Source organism: Eumetopias jubatus, unplaced genomic scaffold, assembly GCF_037043125.1.
Source record: "Eumetopias jubatus isolate StellerSeaLion01/CBP00866 unplaced genomic scaffold, mEumJub1_p1.0 scaffold_2, whole genome shotgun sequence".
In the NCBI taxonomy this organism is placed as follows: domain Eukaryota; kingdom Metazoa; phylum Chordata; class Mammalia; order Carnivora; family Otariidae; genus Eumetopias; species Eumetopias jubatus.
The window spans coordinates 34250944-34265707 of NW_028274808.1; the positions used below are offsets into that span (position 1 = coordinate 34250944).

Here is a 14764-nt window from a genome sequence, read left to right on the forward strand (position 1 = left end):
TACAATAGGCAGAGAAAAAGCATTTGACAAAATCCGACACCATTTCATGATTTAAAAAGTACTCAACAAACTAGGACCAACAGGGAACTTTCTTAACCTCATTAAAAGGCACCTACAAAAAACCCACAGCTACTATCACACGTGATAGCAAAATACCAAATACTTTCCCCCTAAAAACAGAAACAAGATAAACATGTCAGCTTTTGCCACTTCTACTCAACATTGTACTGGAGGTCTCAGCCAGGGCAATTAGCAAGAAAATGAAATAAAAGTAATTCAGATTGGAAAGGAAGAAATAAAATTATTTCTAATGCAGATGACATGATCTTATATAGAGAAAATTCCATAGAATTCAATGAAAAATTATTAGAATAAATAAATTCAGCAAGATTACAAAAATAAGATCATATATAAAAATCATACTTCTATACGCTAACAATGAACAACATGAGAACGAAATTAAGGAAACAATTTCATCTAGAGTAGCAACAAAAAGAATAAAATACCTGGGAATGAATTTAACAGAACCTCAAGACTTGCATACTAAAAATTACAAAGCACTTTTTTCTTTAAATTTTTTATTGTTATGTTAATCACCATACATTACATTATTAGTTTTTGAAGTACTGTTCCATGATTCATTGTTTGTGCAGTGCTCTACGCAGAACGTGCGCTCTTTAATACCCATCACCAGGCTAACCCATCCTCCCAACCCCCTCCCCTTTTCAGAGTCCATCATCTCTCATGGTTCATCTCCCCCTCCAATTTACCCCCCTTCATTCTTCCCCTCATGCTATCTTCTTCTTTTTTTTCTTAACATATATTGTATACAGATCTGTGATTCAACAGTCTTGCACACTTCACAGCGCTCACCATAGCGCATACCCTCCCCAACGTCTATCACCCAGCTACCCCATCCCTCCCACCCCCCACCACTCCAGCAACCCTCAGTTTGTTTCCTGAGATTAAGAATTCCTCATGTCAGTGAGGTCATATGACACATGTCTTTCTCTGATTGACTTATTTCACTCAGCATAACACCCTCCAGTTCCATCCACGTCGTTGCAAATGGCAAGATCTCATTCCTTTTGATGGCTGCATAATATTCCATTGTGTATATATACCACATCTTCTTTATTCATTCATCTGTTGATGGACATCTTGGCTCTTTCCAAAGAAAAAAGCACTTTTTAAATAAATTAAAGGTCTAAGTAAATGGAAAGACATTCCATTTTCACAGAGTGGAAGGCTAATATTATTAAAATGAAATTATTCTCTGAATTGATCTACAGTTTCAACATTATCTCTCTGAAAATCTCAACTTATCTTTGGGCAGAAATCAACAAGTTGATCCTAAAATTCACATGATATTCCAAGAGACATAAAATAGCCAAAACAATCTTGAAAACGAAGAATGAAGTTGAAGGACTGGAACTTCTTGATTTCAAAACTTACTACATAGCTAAACTTGTATACAAGTTTATAGCATTATACAGATAATGCTATACAAGCGTAAGGACAGACATACAGATAAATGGCCTAGGAATTGAAAATCTAGAAATAAGCCCTTACATGTACGGTCAATTGATTTTCAACAAGGGTGTCAAGGTATTTCAATGGAGAAAGAATAGTGTTTTCAACTGTCCTATTTGATGCCAGGACAACTGGTTGTGTATATCCAAAAGAGTGAAGTTGGAACCCTACCTCTCATGATATACAAAAATTAACTCAAAACAAATTATAGACTTTAATGTGGGAGCTGAAACTATAAAACTTTGAAAAGAAAACACAGGAGTCAATCTTCATGCCCTTGAATTAGGCATTGATTTCTCAGATATGACACCAAAGTTCAAGCAATAAAAAAAAATTTTTGTGCTACAAATGTTACCATCAAGAAAGTGAAAAAGAACTCACATAGGAAAAGTAAATATTCACAAATCATGTATCTGATAAGAGATTTGTAGCCTCTTACCACTCAAAATTAAAAAGACAAAAAAATCCAGTTTTAAAATGAGTAAAGCATTTGAATAAACATCCATCAAAAGAAGATAAACAAATGACCAATAAGCACACAAAAAGATACTCAACGTCATTAGTCATTAGGAACACAATGAGATACAATGAGATACCACCTCACACCACTAGGATGGCTATAATCAAAAGGCAGATAATGGGCGCCTGGGTGGCTCAGTTGGTTAAGCAACTGCCTTCGGCTCAGGTCATGGTCCTGGAGTCCCGGGATCGAGTCCCGCATCGGGATCCCTGATCAGCGGGGAGTCTGCTTCTCCCTCTGACCCTCTTCCCTCTCGTGCTGTCTGTCTCTCATTCTCTGTTCCTCAAATAAATAAATAAAATCTTTAAAAAAAAAAAAAAGGCAGATAATAACAAGTGTTGGTGAACATGGGGAGAAATTGGAACCCTCAGAGGTTACTAGTAAGAATGCAAAAGAGGCAGCATTATGGAAAAGGGTTTGGTACTTCTTGGAAACATTAAACATAGTTAGTATATAACCGAGCAATTCTACTCTTAGGTATATACCTAGGAGAAACTGCAAATATCTACAAAAAGACTTGTACATGAAGTTGACAGCAGCATTATTCATAATAGCCCAAAACTGAAGCAACCCAAATGCCCATCAACTGATGAGTAGATTTAAAAAGTGATATATCGGGACGCCTGGGTGGCTCAGTTGGTTAAGTGACTGCCTTCAGCTCAGGTCATGATTCCAGGGTCCTGGGATCAAGCCCTGCATCAGCTCCCTGCTCAGCGGGAAGCCTGTTTCTCCCTCTCGCACTCCCCCCTGCTTGTGTTCCCTCTCTCGCTGTCTCTCTCTCTGTGTCAATTAAATAAATAAATAAAATCTTTTTTTTAAAAAAAAAAAGGTGATATATCCATATAATGGAGCATTATTCAGCAATAAAAAGAAATTAAGCACTGATCCATTCTATAACCTTGGCTATATTAGGCTAAGCAAAAGAAGTCAGTAATGAATGACCACATATGATTCTATGATACATCAGAATAGGCAACTCTACAGAGAAGGAAAATAGACTGGTTGGCTGCCAAGGGCTGGTGGGGTAAGGAGGATAGAACTGGAAGTGACTGTTAATGGGTTTTAGATTTCTTTTGGAGGTGATGAAAGTGTCCTAAAATTGTTGTGATGGTTTTACAACTTTTAAATACATTGAAAACTATTGCGTACACTTTAAATGGGTACATTATATATAGTATGCGAATTACATCTCAGTAAAACTCTTATGAGTACCTACCAAGACAACACAGGGCATCTGTGAATTGAGAAGGACAAAGGGATACTTGCAGTGCCCATGCTTTAAGAGAATCTGGGTCCCAAAGGGGTTTACGAGGGTGTGATTTTTTTCTATGAAAAAGAATTTTGGCTTTACAGAATTATTCTCAGTAAGGTAGCATTCTCTACCTTTGCATACTTGTGTGCAGCCGAACACCAGGTAGGGTGCCCTCCTCTAGCCCAGCCCTTGAACTCACCGATGACCACTTCTGACGCTTTTGCAATTCTTTCTACTATACTACCAGAACCCAATGTTGAACAGTCCAAGCTTTTGATCTAGAACTTTTCTCAACCCTCAGATTGGGATCTAGAGAGGGTCCAAGTGTAGGTAGAGTAATAAAGGCATGGGGGGGGCGGTGGGCTGTGATTTGGGCATTCCTAAATATCAATGTATACATAACGTAAGGCCCTGCGTAAGGTGAACTGGATGTGAGGGCTGGCTGAGGAGAGACCAGTCAGGAGATCTAACAGGCGCGAGGGAGCGGTAATGAACCTGGAGGAGAACAGTCAGAAGGGAAAGAAGGTGGACTCCCACTGGCAACTATCAGGTGGGTAATCATAAAGGAGGAGCACTCAGCAGTGAATTCCGAATTGCCTTGTATTTTAATTTCACTAAGGAAAATGTCTTTTTCAAGAATCATTTTCCAGAATGAATGATCCATTTGTAAAGTAGATAATCAGTTCCCAATCTGGTTTGTTTTGAATCTGGTAGGGTTACTTAAAGAAGGTCTCACTTGCAGTTAAGAGAGGACGGGTATTCTCTGTTTCTGAAGTAAGAAATCAAAGCCTAAGGGTGGGTTCTCTCAGTTGCCAAAGGACAAACAGGCAGGACTGGGCCAGGGCACCTGCCTGCAGGAGAAACTCGGCTTCCCAAGGCCACAGGTTACTGTGTCTGAGCTGCGTGTGGGCCCTGTGGAAGCTGATGTCTCAGAAAATCAGGCTGGGGACTGGTCTGTTTCCCTTGGGACAATGGCTGTAAGAGTAACAGAGAAAGTAACAGAGAAAGTCACTCAGAGCCCTAATACAGACAGGGCCCTAAAATGTCGCCAGGTTCAACCCCTCATTTTGCAGCTGAAGAACTCAGCCCAGAGAGGATAAGGACATGGCCAGGGTCATTCAGCCAGATGGTGGCATATTTGGAACGAACAGCCTAGCTTCTGTCTCCCCAAAGATGCATGGGCCCAGGCAGGCCAACCTGTCACTATGAGACACAGAAGCATGCTTGCACCTGCCCTGGCATGCCTCACACTCAAATCAGAAAACCTTCTGCTGCAACCCTGATGAGGAAATTAAATTAGCTAATAATTGGTTAATTGGCAACAAGCTCTGTAAGGCAGTAAGGAACAAATTAAGTTGGAGCGAGACGCACACATTTGTTAGATCAGATCATCTTCATTATCACCTCTGTGGCCCACCAGCAATGCTGTGTGCCGCTCCCCTAGGAGAGTTCTTAGAAGGATCCTATAACCTTTTGGCTGCCAGATTAATTGCTCCTTTCTCTTTTTCTCTCCCCCTGCCACTACCCTCTCTTCTGGGTCCCTATAATCCAGCATTTCCCAAGTTGTTCTCTGCAGGACTCGTGTTCATAGTGTGCTGATAAATGTTTAATGACTGGCTCCCTGGGGGTAAAGAGCCTTGATTTGTAGCATTTAGTAATTTCCGTGGTGTAAATATCCCCACTATGAGCCAATTTCAAAGTACCGATATGACATCTACTGGCTTGAAAAATTCCTGGAAATTCAACAGCTGGTTCTTGCAAGCTGGTGCAAGCTGATTTCCAACACAATGCTGATAGTGTATACAGAGGTTAATAGGTCCATAGGAAGGGCCCCACAGTCAAGTAAATAAGTAGGAAATTCTGCATATTATACAGATTCTGAGAAGTTCTGCAGAAAGGAAACATATCTAACTTAGCACTTGCCAAACATATTTGACCAGAAAACTCGTGTTTCACAAGGCACATGTGAATAACACCTAGAATACTAAGGAGCTACTGACTTGGAAACACTGCTATCATCATATCATTATTGTGCAATTTCTGGGGGCCAGCACCATGCTAAGTCCTTCAGATAAGACACTGAAGATATGCATCTTGCCCACAAAATAATCAAACCAAGGGAGCAAATTATCAAGGACTAGGTGACCAGTACTGACTGCGAGGGCTACATGATTTCAGAAAACAAACTCCATCATCGGGTCAGGACTCAAACAAAGGGTCTCAACAAAGACCTTTTCAGGCAGCGGGGACTGGTTTGGCAAAGAGGAAGAGAGGCAAATGCGTAGTGTGTGTTCCACGGTAATCAGGAGCCTAGTGTGACTAGGAAGGAGGCGTCCGGGGCCAGTGAGGTGCAGATGAGGTAGGAAAGGTGGGTGGAGGACTGATCGGGTATGAAGGCTGAAAAGTCAGCAGGAGGAATTTGGGTGCTGGGCCAAGGCACGGCCTGGTGGTGAAGCAGAGCACATATGATCTTCAGACAACACCATTTCCTGAGGCCTGGAAGTCATTCCATTTCCTCTTATCTACCAGGCAGAAATAGATGGTGTTTCTTCATGTGGAGCTTGAGGCATGCCAGAGAAGCCCGCTTAGCTCTCTCAACGGGGGCAGGTGACTCTATCTTCCAACATGGACGTGTGTCATCCTCGGGTGCTTTCTTCCTACCAGCCCCAGGTGCGGGGAGTACACATGGGATCCGCCCCCCCATCCCTCGTGCGAATGTGTATCTGGGACAGAATGTTTAATATTAAACAAATTACTTTGTGCCAAGGGCTGCTAAGTACTGGAAGATTTCTTTAAGTTTTGAATAGATGGTGACCGGTCCAGGGAACAGGAGGCTATGCAAGATGACATGGTCATGATTAGTGTTTATAGCTTCTGAATCACCAATGAAGTGCTTGGCTCCCAACCCTACACCCATCACAGGTGTCTTCTGGGCTGTTGGTAGGACGAACCAAGTACCTACTTTCCAGGGTAGCTTCTGATCTCTAACCTCAGCATTGTCCCCCAAACAAGTCCTGATAAAGCTGCGAGGAGATGAACTTGATCTTAGTGCCTCCAGCCCGCCGCCTGTGTCCTTTTCCACCTCTCAGTGGGTTAATCTGAACCCATAATGGCTCATGCTTTCCACGTGCCCCCTTTCCAAGAAAAATCTCCTCTCCAGAAAAAACATGAAACTTATTTTTCTAAAGTTGCAAATAAGTGGTAACAGCTTAAAGTTGTACCTTTCCAGAGTTATTTATATCTTTGAATCTTGGGGGGGAAAAAAAAAACCTTAAAGCTAAAGGATTCAAACTCCACTTTGGGGATTTCAGGTGGCCCAGAGGAGATGAGTAGTAATGATTGCAGAGTAGGAGGGCCATGTCAGTGCCCTCGAACACCTGGCCTTGATCTCTGCCTTCCGGGGCCTGCCATCATCCCACCAAGCTCCTGATTCCCTCTCCATGGGCAACCACACAAAAAGAGTGTGAGGCCAGGGCCTCTAAGTAGACTGAGGATACAGAGAAGAGCAGCCAGGCCCAGTGACAAGAGAGGAAGCAAACGTTGTGAGTTTGACCAGCAGACCTAAGTTCTAATCTCAGCTCCATCACTTTCCAGCTGCCTCTTTCTGATCTTTAAAACAGGACTTACGACACCCACCTTGTAGAATGGCTGGAGGGTTCGGCCCCCATGTGGCCGTGATGGGTGACTCCCAATGATGGTGGTGATCATGGAGGAAGTACTCAAGTCCCCATCCTTACTGGAAAACTCAGAACACCCGAGAAGAACTTTCTAAACCCCAGAATCTTCCCTGCGGATGATCCCATTTGCAGACTATTATTTCTCGCCAGCAACACACCCAGGCTGCCAACCCAAATGATATAACTCCATAAGACACCAAAATGTAGGTGAGGGCAATGCTCCTCTCTAGAGGAAGCTGGACCAGTGGTTGATTGGTGCTGACAGCAGGTGTGGGGGAGATATTTTTGCCAACCATCCAATATCCATGGTCCTCTGGTAATTCAAATTACTTTCCAAATGTCACTGAATCTGTCTGAGTCTGACAGCTCTTCAAACTGGGGCCCTTTCTCTGAGCCTGAAGACCTGGACATATTCCTGAAGGGACTTTTGATCTTCATTTCTTTCCAGATGGGAAGGTCCTTTGTCAGACAAAGTCCAGACTCATGAAACCTGCAGACAAAAAAACCTAGTGACAGGTCATCTGGCAGGTGAAGGCAATAACACATCCAGTGTAGGGACCCGGATAGTTGAATAAGACACATGACATTCCTGAAAATGAACAGTCAGGGGAAAATACTTACACTGTTCTTCAAACCCACTACAGCATCACCCCCACTTATCCTGAGGTCTGACTTCTAGTAACTTCCAATGTGTGCAAGCAGAGAAAGCCTGGACACCTAAAATAATTACTGCACAGTCTTATCCCAAATTCGTGGACTGCATTGTTTAGAAGTACTAGGGCACTCAGTCAAAGCCTCTTCACTCTTGCTTAACATGAAAGTCTAACAATCTCAGATATTTGGCTTCCCTGTCCCTGCACATTGGATGTAGCATATATAAGATGTCCTATGGAAGAAAGGAGACATTAGAGACAGCTCAATAATAGCAGTGAGAATTGACAGCTGACAGGTTGGTGGCAGAGCGAATGGACAAAGCTAGAAGTGAGCACAACGGTGTTTGTGTTGGATGGTCGTAGAAATTAGGCAGGGTCATCAAGAAGGGGTTAAACTCTCTTGCATTTCTCAAAAGATAAGAAGGTGCAGAATACATTTTAGAAAGGCTTCCATCCAGAATACCTAAAGTAAATTAAATTGGGGGTTGAGAAAGAACAAGCTTGGGAATTCAGGAAAATTCACTTAAGTGGAACGCTGTCCTCCCGTGACAGTGCAAGATAAATGAGACGGTGCTCCACCTGCAAAGGCTGCTGTCACGGGGCTGGGGAAGGAAAACAGCCTCCCATAACCTTTCCAGAGGCTCACAGTGTTCTGAAACGTCCCCATCTTCCCAAACCCAGCTCGCTGCCCGCCTCGCTGCGGGGATGGCTATGTGCCCACTGCAGCGCAGGGTAGAGCCCCTCTCCCATAATGCACACCTGGGGCACGGCACGTGCCAGCCCTCTTGGGAATGAGTGTCACCGAGAGATCTTGCCAGACACATGGCTCCTCCTCTCCTCGCCTTCTCTTCTGCTGTCCCTTCCATCTGCCGCCTCCCACTCCACAGGGCACCCGGAGCCAGGATGTGATGTAGCTGACAGCTATCGACCATCAATGGGCCTTCAGCTTTCATTCATGAGCTAAGCATCTCTCCAAAGTCTGAGGGGTTTAATCAAACCTCTGCTTGCCCCCTGCATGCACCACTCCCCTATGCCTTCAACCCCCAAAGAACGCTCCAGATGCCCAGTGCCACTCCCCACCTCCAACCCCTGCCCCCGAGAAGGGGTTCCAGTTGATCTGGGGTGGCAGGGGCATGAGTATGTGTTCCAAAGCTCCCCCAGCCCCTGCCCCATGATGCTAATGTGCATCGGCCCACTGAATTACTCTGGAGCAAAAATCAGCAGAGATGCCGTCAGGGATCTCCAAGAAGGGCTGAGGCTAAGATGGATTTTGTTGAGCTAAATAAAGCCCAGAGGCTGTTTTTAATGTTCGGATACAGAGAAGAAGGTAAAGACGGAAAGGAACGCTGGCCTGGTGACCCATGAAGGAAAGGGAATGAGAGCACTGAGGGGCAGGTACTGACCTGTGAGGACAACAGAAAACTCTGGAAGCTTTGGAGGCAGAAGGGGCATGGGGTTGCCCACCAAGATTCACTAAGACCAGCCGTGTTTGTAAGCATGAGCAGACAGCTAAGCAGCATCACAGACACCATTAGGCAGGGGGCAAGCAAGCTTGGGTGATGCTGCCCTGCATTCCCAGTGGTGACCTAGCCTGAAGCAGCCGGGGGGGCCCTTTGTGGGCTTGCTGCAACTCCCGAGCAAGAGAGGGAGGGAGGGTGAACCACCTCTGTAAGGCTTTCTCTTCTCTCTTACCTGGGCCAGCCTCAACCCTAACCGGCCAGGCCCTGGGGCGTGAAGGAAATGGTGTTGGGAGGCTCTCAGCGGCTCCCTCTCCTGGCGCTGGCCTGCAGGATGCCCACTAGTCCATGCTCCTGGCCTCACCAGAACGAGTTGCCTCTTAGTTAACAGGGACTTTGGGGGCAAAAACTTACCCTTCCTTCTCAAAAATCGGAGAGCCGTGCTTGCATTCTGGCCACCACTGAAGAGCCTTGTGCTCACCTCACCTGTCCCAGCAAGTGGGCAAGAAGTCCAGGAGCGCTGTCCCAGCCCCGGGCAGTGTCTTGATTTACTTAAAACCCCCGCCTAGTACCAACACAGAATAGGAGGTAGCTTAGAAAACACCCCCACATCATTCCACAAAATAAAATACATTTAAAACAAGAGAACTGAGGCAAAAAAATATATATATATATATATATAATATATTTGAGTAGCGGATGAGATGAGTATCAAAGCAGTGACACACACTGTGGAATTCAACACACTAGTGAGAGACGGGCCACTAATTTGGCTCCGCATTTTCTAATCCCCAACACAAAAGAAAATGGGATCATTTACGCAATTCAGAGTTCATAACATAAAATCTAAACAGTTGTTCAAGATAAACATAACAGTTCCTGGAACTGAAACCAAACAGAAATGCCTCCCCTAGGCCCACGTGGAAAGGGTCCTGTGATTTAGTGAGTAACATCCTCAGAGCAACCCTTCTGTAAACACACAGCAGGGAGCTTCATGGGTCTGTTTTTTAAAACATCCCTCAGTGCAGGCCGATGTCACAAAGCCAAATTGTTATCCAATCAGAAAAATAATAATTTACAGGAGACCAGTACAAATGTTCTGGGTGCCAAAGACTGGCTTAACTAAAAAGAAACCAGAAGAAGGGGTAGATTGGATTATCGTCATTTGACACATAAGAAGACTGAGGCTCACGAGATTGTCCAGCTGACTCAGATGTCGAGTCTCCCATCTATTAAGCAAAAGAACAAGAACTCAAACGATTTGTTTGCATTTTTGTTTGTTCACCAAGCCTAGTTTGTTCGAATCTAGACAATACAAGTGGGAGCGGCCTCTGAAGATTGAAAGTCCCCACTAATGGTTGCTACAAGGCAAGAGGAAGCCCAACAGTTTATAGTCAGGCCGGGCCCCGCCTGGGATCCTTAGCCTCAGCTTCCCCTTCGGGTGTGGTGAGTGCCCTCCTCCCTGCCCAGCCCAGAATGGCCATCCCGCTACACCAAGCGATCCGATGGCCGCTCCCCAGATGGCCCTGAGGTGGCTCTTGGTCCCCTCAGTGTGGCCCCTCTGACATTCCGCATGTGCCCAAAAGCAGCTCCCAGCTCTGGCCTCGGCTGTGTCCAGTTCCCCCACTTTGTTTCCTCCGTGGGCTCAGGAGCTTGGGGAGCGTAATGGACTCAGGTGTGGGAGGGGAGCTGCAGCAGGGGATCTGTCGGGGGAAGAGGAAGAAAGAGAAGAAAAACGGCCCCCTCTGAAAGCTTTCCAATCACTCCAGCCACCACCATCTCTAATTCTTTTCTTAAAGTATAAAATCATTCTTTCACTGATCTCACTCGTGGTCAGAGCTCAGTACAGGCCCATCCGTCACGGGACTGATTTGGTTCAGCAGGTGTTGGCTGGGCAATCGCTCATTTCAGGCTAATCTGCTAGCGGCTGTCAGGGGTTATGGAGTATTTATTGAGTTTGTGTCAGGTCCGGATGACCAATAGCCAACAGCCGGTGGATACGCACTGACATTGATGATATTGCTGAATTAAACGAGGTGATGTATACTCAACTTGCTTAGAGCCAGGAATGGACCCTGGGATCATTTCATAACCTGATGCAGACGATCCCTGGGCTTTCCTTTTCAAAGAAAACATCACACACATGGCATTTCTATTTAAAGAAGAAAAAAAAAATACATGGTCCTCAACAAACGTGGGCATGTCTGTATTTAAATGAACAAGACCATCGCCTGGGGAGACAGGAGGGGACAGATACGATGCAGACGTTTGGCAAACGGCCTCCCACACACTGCCAAGGCCCGTTGGATTCACATTTACATGTGGGGCCGCACCAGGAAGAGACATTAATTGGTGGCCTAGACTCCGGATTATGAACGTAAATCCAGTCAGAATCTGCCTTTGGTGGCAGCAAGACGTCACAGACGAGAGCCCTAGGGCTGGAGTCAGATGGCAGCAGGGAGAGGGACAAGATGGGAAGGGCTCCGGGGAAGTCAGGCAAGGCGCTGTATGTTCTGGTACCTGAAGAGGACCTCTGATTCTTGTCCTCTCTCCTTTTCTCCTTCTAAAACCAGCCCTCCGCCCAACCTCACCCGACTGCAAGGCAAGGGATGCAATTTTCCACCACGGCACCTAAGTCAACGGTGATGGAGGGACTGTCAAAAAACTCAGGCAGGAGCGCCACGTTCAAGTGAGCAGAATTTGGCTGAAAGGCTCTGGGTTAGCCCTCCTCCGAAAGAAGCTTAACCAATCCCCTTGTCAGTCCCGTGGCCCTGCCCTAAGGTCAAATCTCCAACCCCCTCGCGGGGAGGGAGCAGGGACAGTGGCTCTGCACTGTGAGTGGGACCAGACCGGCGATCTGGGGTCTGCAACGGTGCGGCATTAAGCAGGTCACTTGCACTGGCCAACCCTCAGGGTCTCATTCTGGCAAATGCCCACATGCGAGTCCTAATGGCCATGATTTGGTGACTACCTTGGAAGGATGTACTCTGTAACCCCACCACTTCTTCCCTTCAGAGAAGCACTGGTCTCCAGTGACTTGAAGGTGGCATCTGCCCTTTGGAGGGATAAATCAGCAGGGGGAGCACCTCCCAAGGGACGAGGGCATAGAGGGCAGCACACTCAAAAGTGTTCTGTTTTCTGACCAGGGACAGCTGTTGTCTTCCAACACCCACTCTGGGCCAAGTCCCGGGAGAATTATTTTCCCCATGTTTCCCCAAACAGAGAAACTGAGGCTTCAGGGATAAAGTGAGCCAAGGAGGCCCATATCTGGGAAGAGACCCAGCCGGGATTCCACTCTTGACCAACCATCTTGGTTGGTTCTGTGCCTCCCACAGTACTACTCTGCCCGAGGCGGGGAGGGGGTTTCTCACAGAAGCCATCGGTGAGGCCCAAACTTCACGTTAGAGCTACGTCTCTGTTCATCCCCAGGCTTTTTTGAGAACTGCTAAGGAGCATAATGGCATGTTTTACACTTCCCCTCCCTCTCCAACACCCCTCCCCTGCCCGTCTGCCCCTCACCACAGGGAAAGGAGAGAATTCAGCACAGACAGTAAAGGAGGCAAGAAAGGACAGGGCCCAGATAACCATCCTCAGATAATCAATGGCCGCCCCTGCAAATACATCATGTACATAAGAACCTCTCGTGTATGAAGAGCAATGACAGGTGCATAGCACGCACACACACACACATGCACACGCACACACACGCACGCACACGGACTCCTAGATTGCTAGGTGCTCTTGGCAAGCGGGTGACTAGCTCTGTGATGCTTCCCGGTGATGGAAATTGAATTTAGGTTACAGAACATCATCTGGCCCAATTGCCACTGAATTATTCCACACAAAATATCAAAGTTAATTTTTGGGCCTGTCAGCCCGGTTGATGAGTTGGGCGGCTGTCAGCCCGGCTGCTCCTGACTTCAGTGCCAGAGAAGAGTCTGAAAGTCACGCAATCCAAATAGCGACCTTGGCGGGGGGACGGGGGTTAGATTACCGGGAAGATTAAATGCCAAGGCGAAGGTTCCGGAGTCCGGATTTGAATACCTGTTTACATGTAGGGTAACAGATAGCCGCCCACTGCCTGCAAGGCTGTAACTCACTCCCCGGAGTGCTGCCGACACCATAAACCGTGAAGGCCCTGCTGGGGAAGTGTGCACGGCGGCAGCCGGGCCTGGGGGGTGATTTAGAGCTGGGAGATCCATTCAGAGACTGTCTCATCTATTGTCTTTTATTACATGCACTACTCAGTCTCTCCCTCTGGCAACTTTTATTTTTTCCCCCTCCAAGAAGCACCAGCAATCCAATCTCCCTTAAAGGAATGCTATTTGGAAGTGCTAGTTTGATTCAAAGTTGGTGAGGTTTCTTTATGCCATCATACAATAAAAAAAAAAAAAAATGCTAACCGCTGCCACTGTATAAATATATAAATATATATATATTATTTTTTCTTCTTAGATCAGCTGAGCCCCACGTCCTCCTCTTTCCATCCCAATGGGCAAATCTATCCTGGCTTCCACCTTTAACTCCTCTGAAAACCTCCCCCACCCCAAAAGCCAGCAGGACCACTTCTTTGCTTCTCTTCTGGCTAATTGTCTTGGGCCATTTGATGTTGAAATAATCCATAATTGCTTAATCTATCCGCGTCTGTGTGGCAAGAAGCGGAAAAGCACTTTAGAAAGATCAATCATCTAAAATCATTGAGCAGCATATTGGAAGCAGGGTCGTCGCCCGCTCCCAGCTGGGAAAATGATGGTGGAAGGGGATAAAGGCTTGGAGAGGAGGCCGTCTCTGTCTCCATAGCTTTTTGATTCCGAGATAGATTACCAGGAGCGCTAACTGCTCTCCGTTTGTGCTAAACAAAGATAATAGCACTGGAAGTCACAGCCACATAAATGATACGACAATCAAATAAACGGCCCCCCGCCCCCCACCTCCTGCTAGCTCCAGCTCGCTAATAGATTAGGCAGCACAGTGCAGTGGGGTGCGGGGTGTCTTCGCTGTTGGGACCTTGGTCACCAGGGACCGAGTGGCAAAGAGGAATGCGAGTTCCTAAACAACTGACAAAAATGTAAAAGGCTCCATGTACTCTCTGTAAATAAGGGATACCCAGGCTGGCGAGAGCCGGGTGGAGTAGGGTCAGATCTCTCCTGTGAATCAAATTAGTGGCCGTTCAACTAGTACTACGGCTCAGGAGGCCACAGGGACCAGGTAAATGCCACCATTTCCAAGGTTATGTGTCTCACTTCACGCTCCTTGTTCTCACAGATTTGACGGACTGCTCTTTCTGCTAGCCACTTCCTGGAGAGCCCCCACCCTATCTGAAGACCTACCCCTAACCACCCCTGGGGCTCCCCTGCCTCTGAAGTGGCTGGAAGGGGGACAGCTGTCAAGGTGAGAAAGAAGAGGTAGGTCTCCTCTGACTCCTCGCCTGCTGCTGGCCTGACGGAGATGTTCAGACAGGTGGCTTCAGGCACAGTGGACTGGGAGGGACTCCCGGAGGGTGAGAAATGCATCAACTTTCACCAGAAGTCACCAGACGCAGGGAGTCTAGATATGTGGCAAAGCTGAAAGAGCTGAAGCTTAGAACCGGAGCCTACATCCTACTGCTCACTGGCTGGGCGAGCCCTTTAGCCCCTCTGAACCTCAGTCTTAAAAGATACTTCACAATGACG

General features: G+C 46.5%; 1 long non-coding RNA gene across 2 annotated transcripts in view; it reads right to left on the reverse strand.

Annotated features, from left to right (window-relative positions):
- Positions 1 to 952: 952 nt before the first annotated feature.
- The window catches only part of LOC114203238 (uncharacterized), a 35840-nt gene continuing 22028 nt past the window's right edge, over positions 953 to 14764 (reverse strand). For both annotated transcript variants that reach the window (XR_015767808.1, XR_015767809.1), the window contains exons 2-4: positions 9507 to 9657; positions 6942 to 7472; positions 953 to 1167 (exon numbers count right to left, since the gene is read on the reverse strand). This is a non-coding gene — a long non-coding RNA (uncharacterized LOC114203238). The remainder of the gene's footprint in view (positions 1168 to 6941; positions 7473 to 9506; positions 9658 to 14764) is intronic.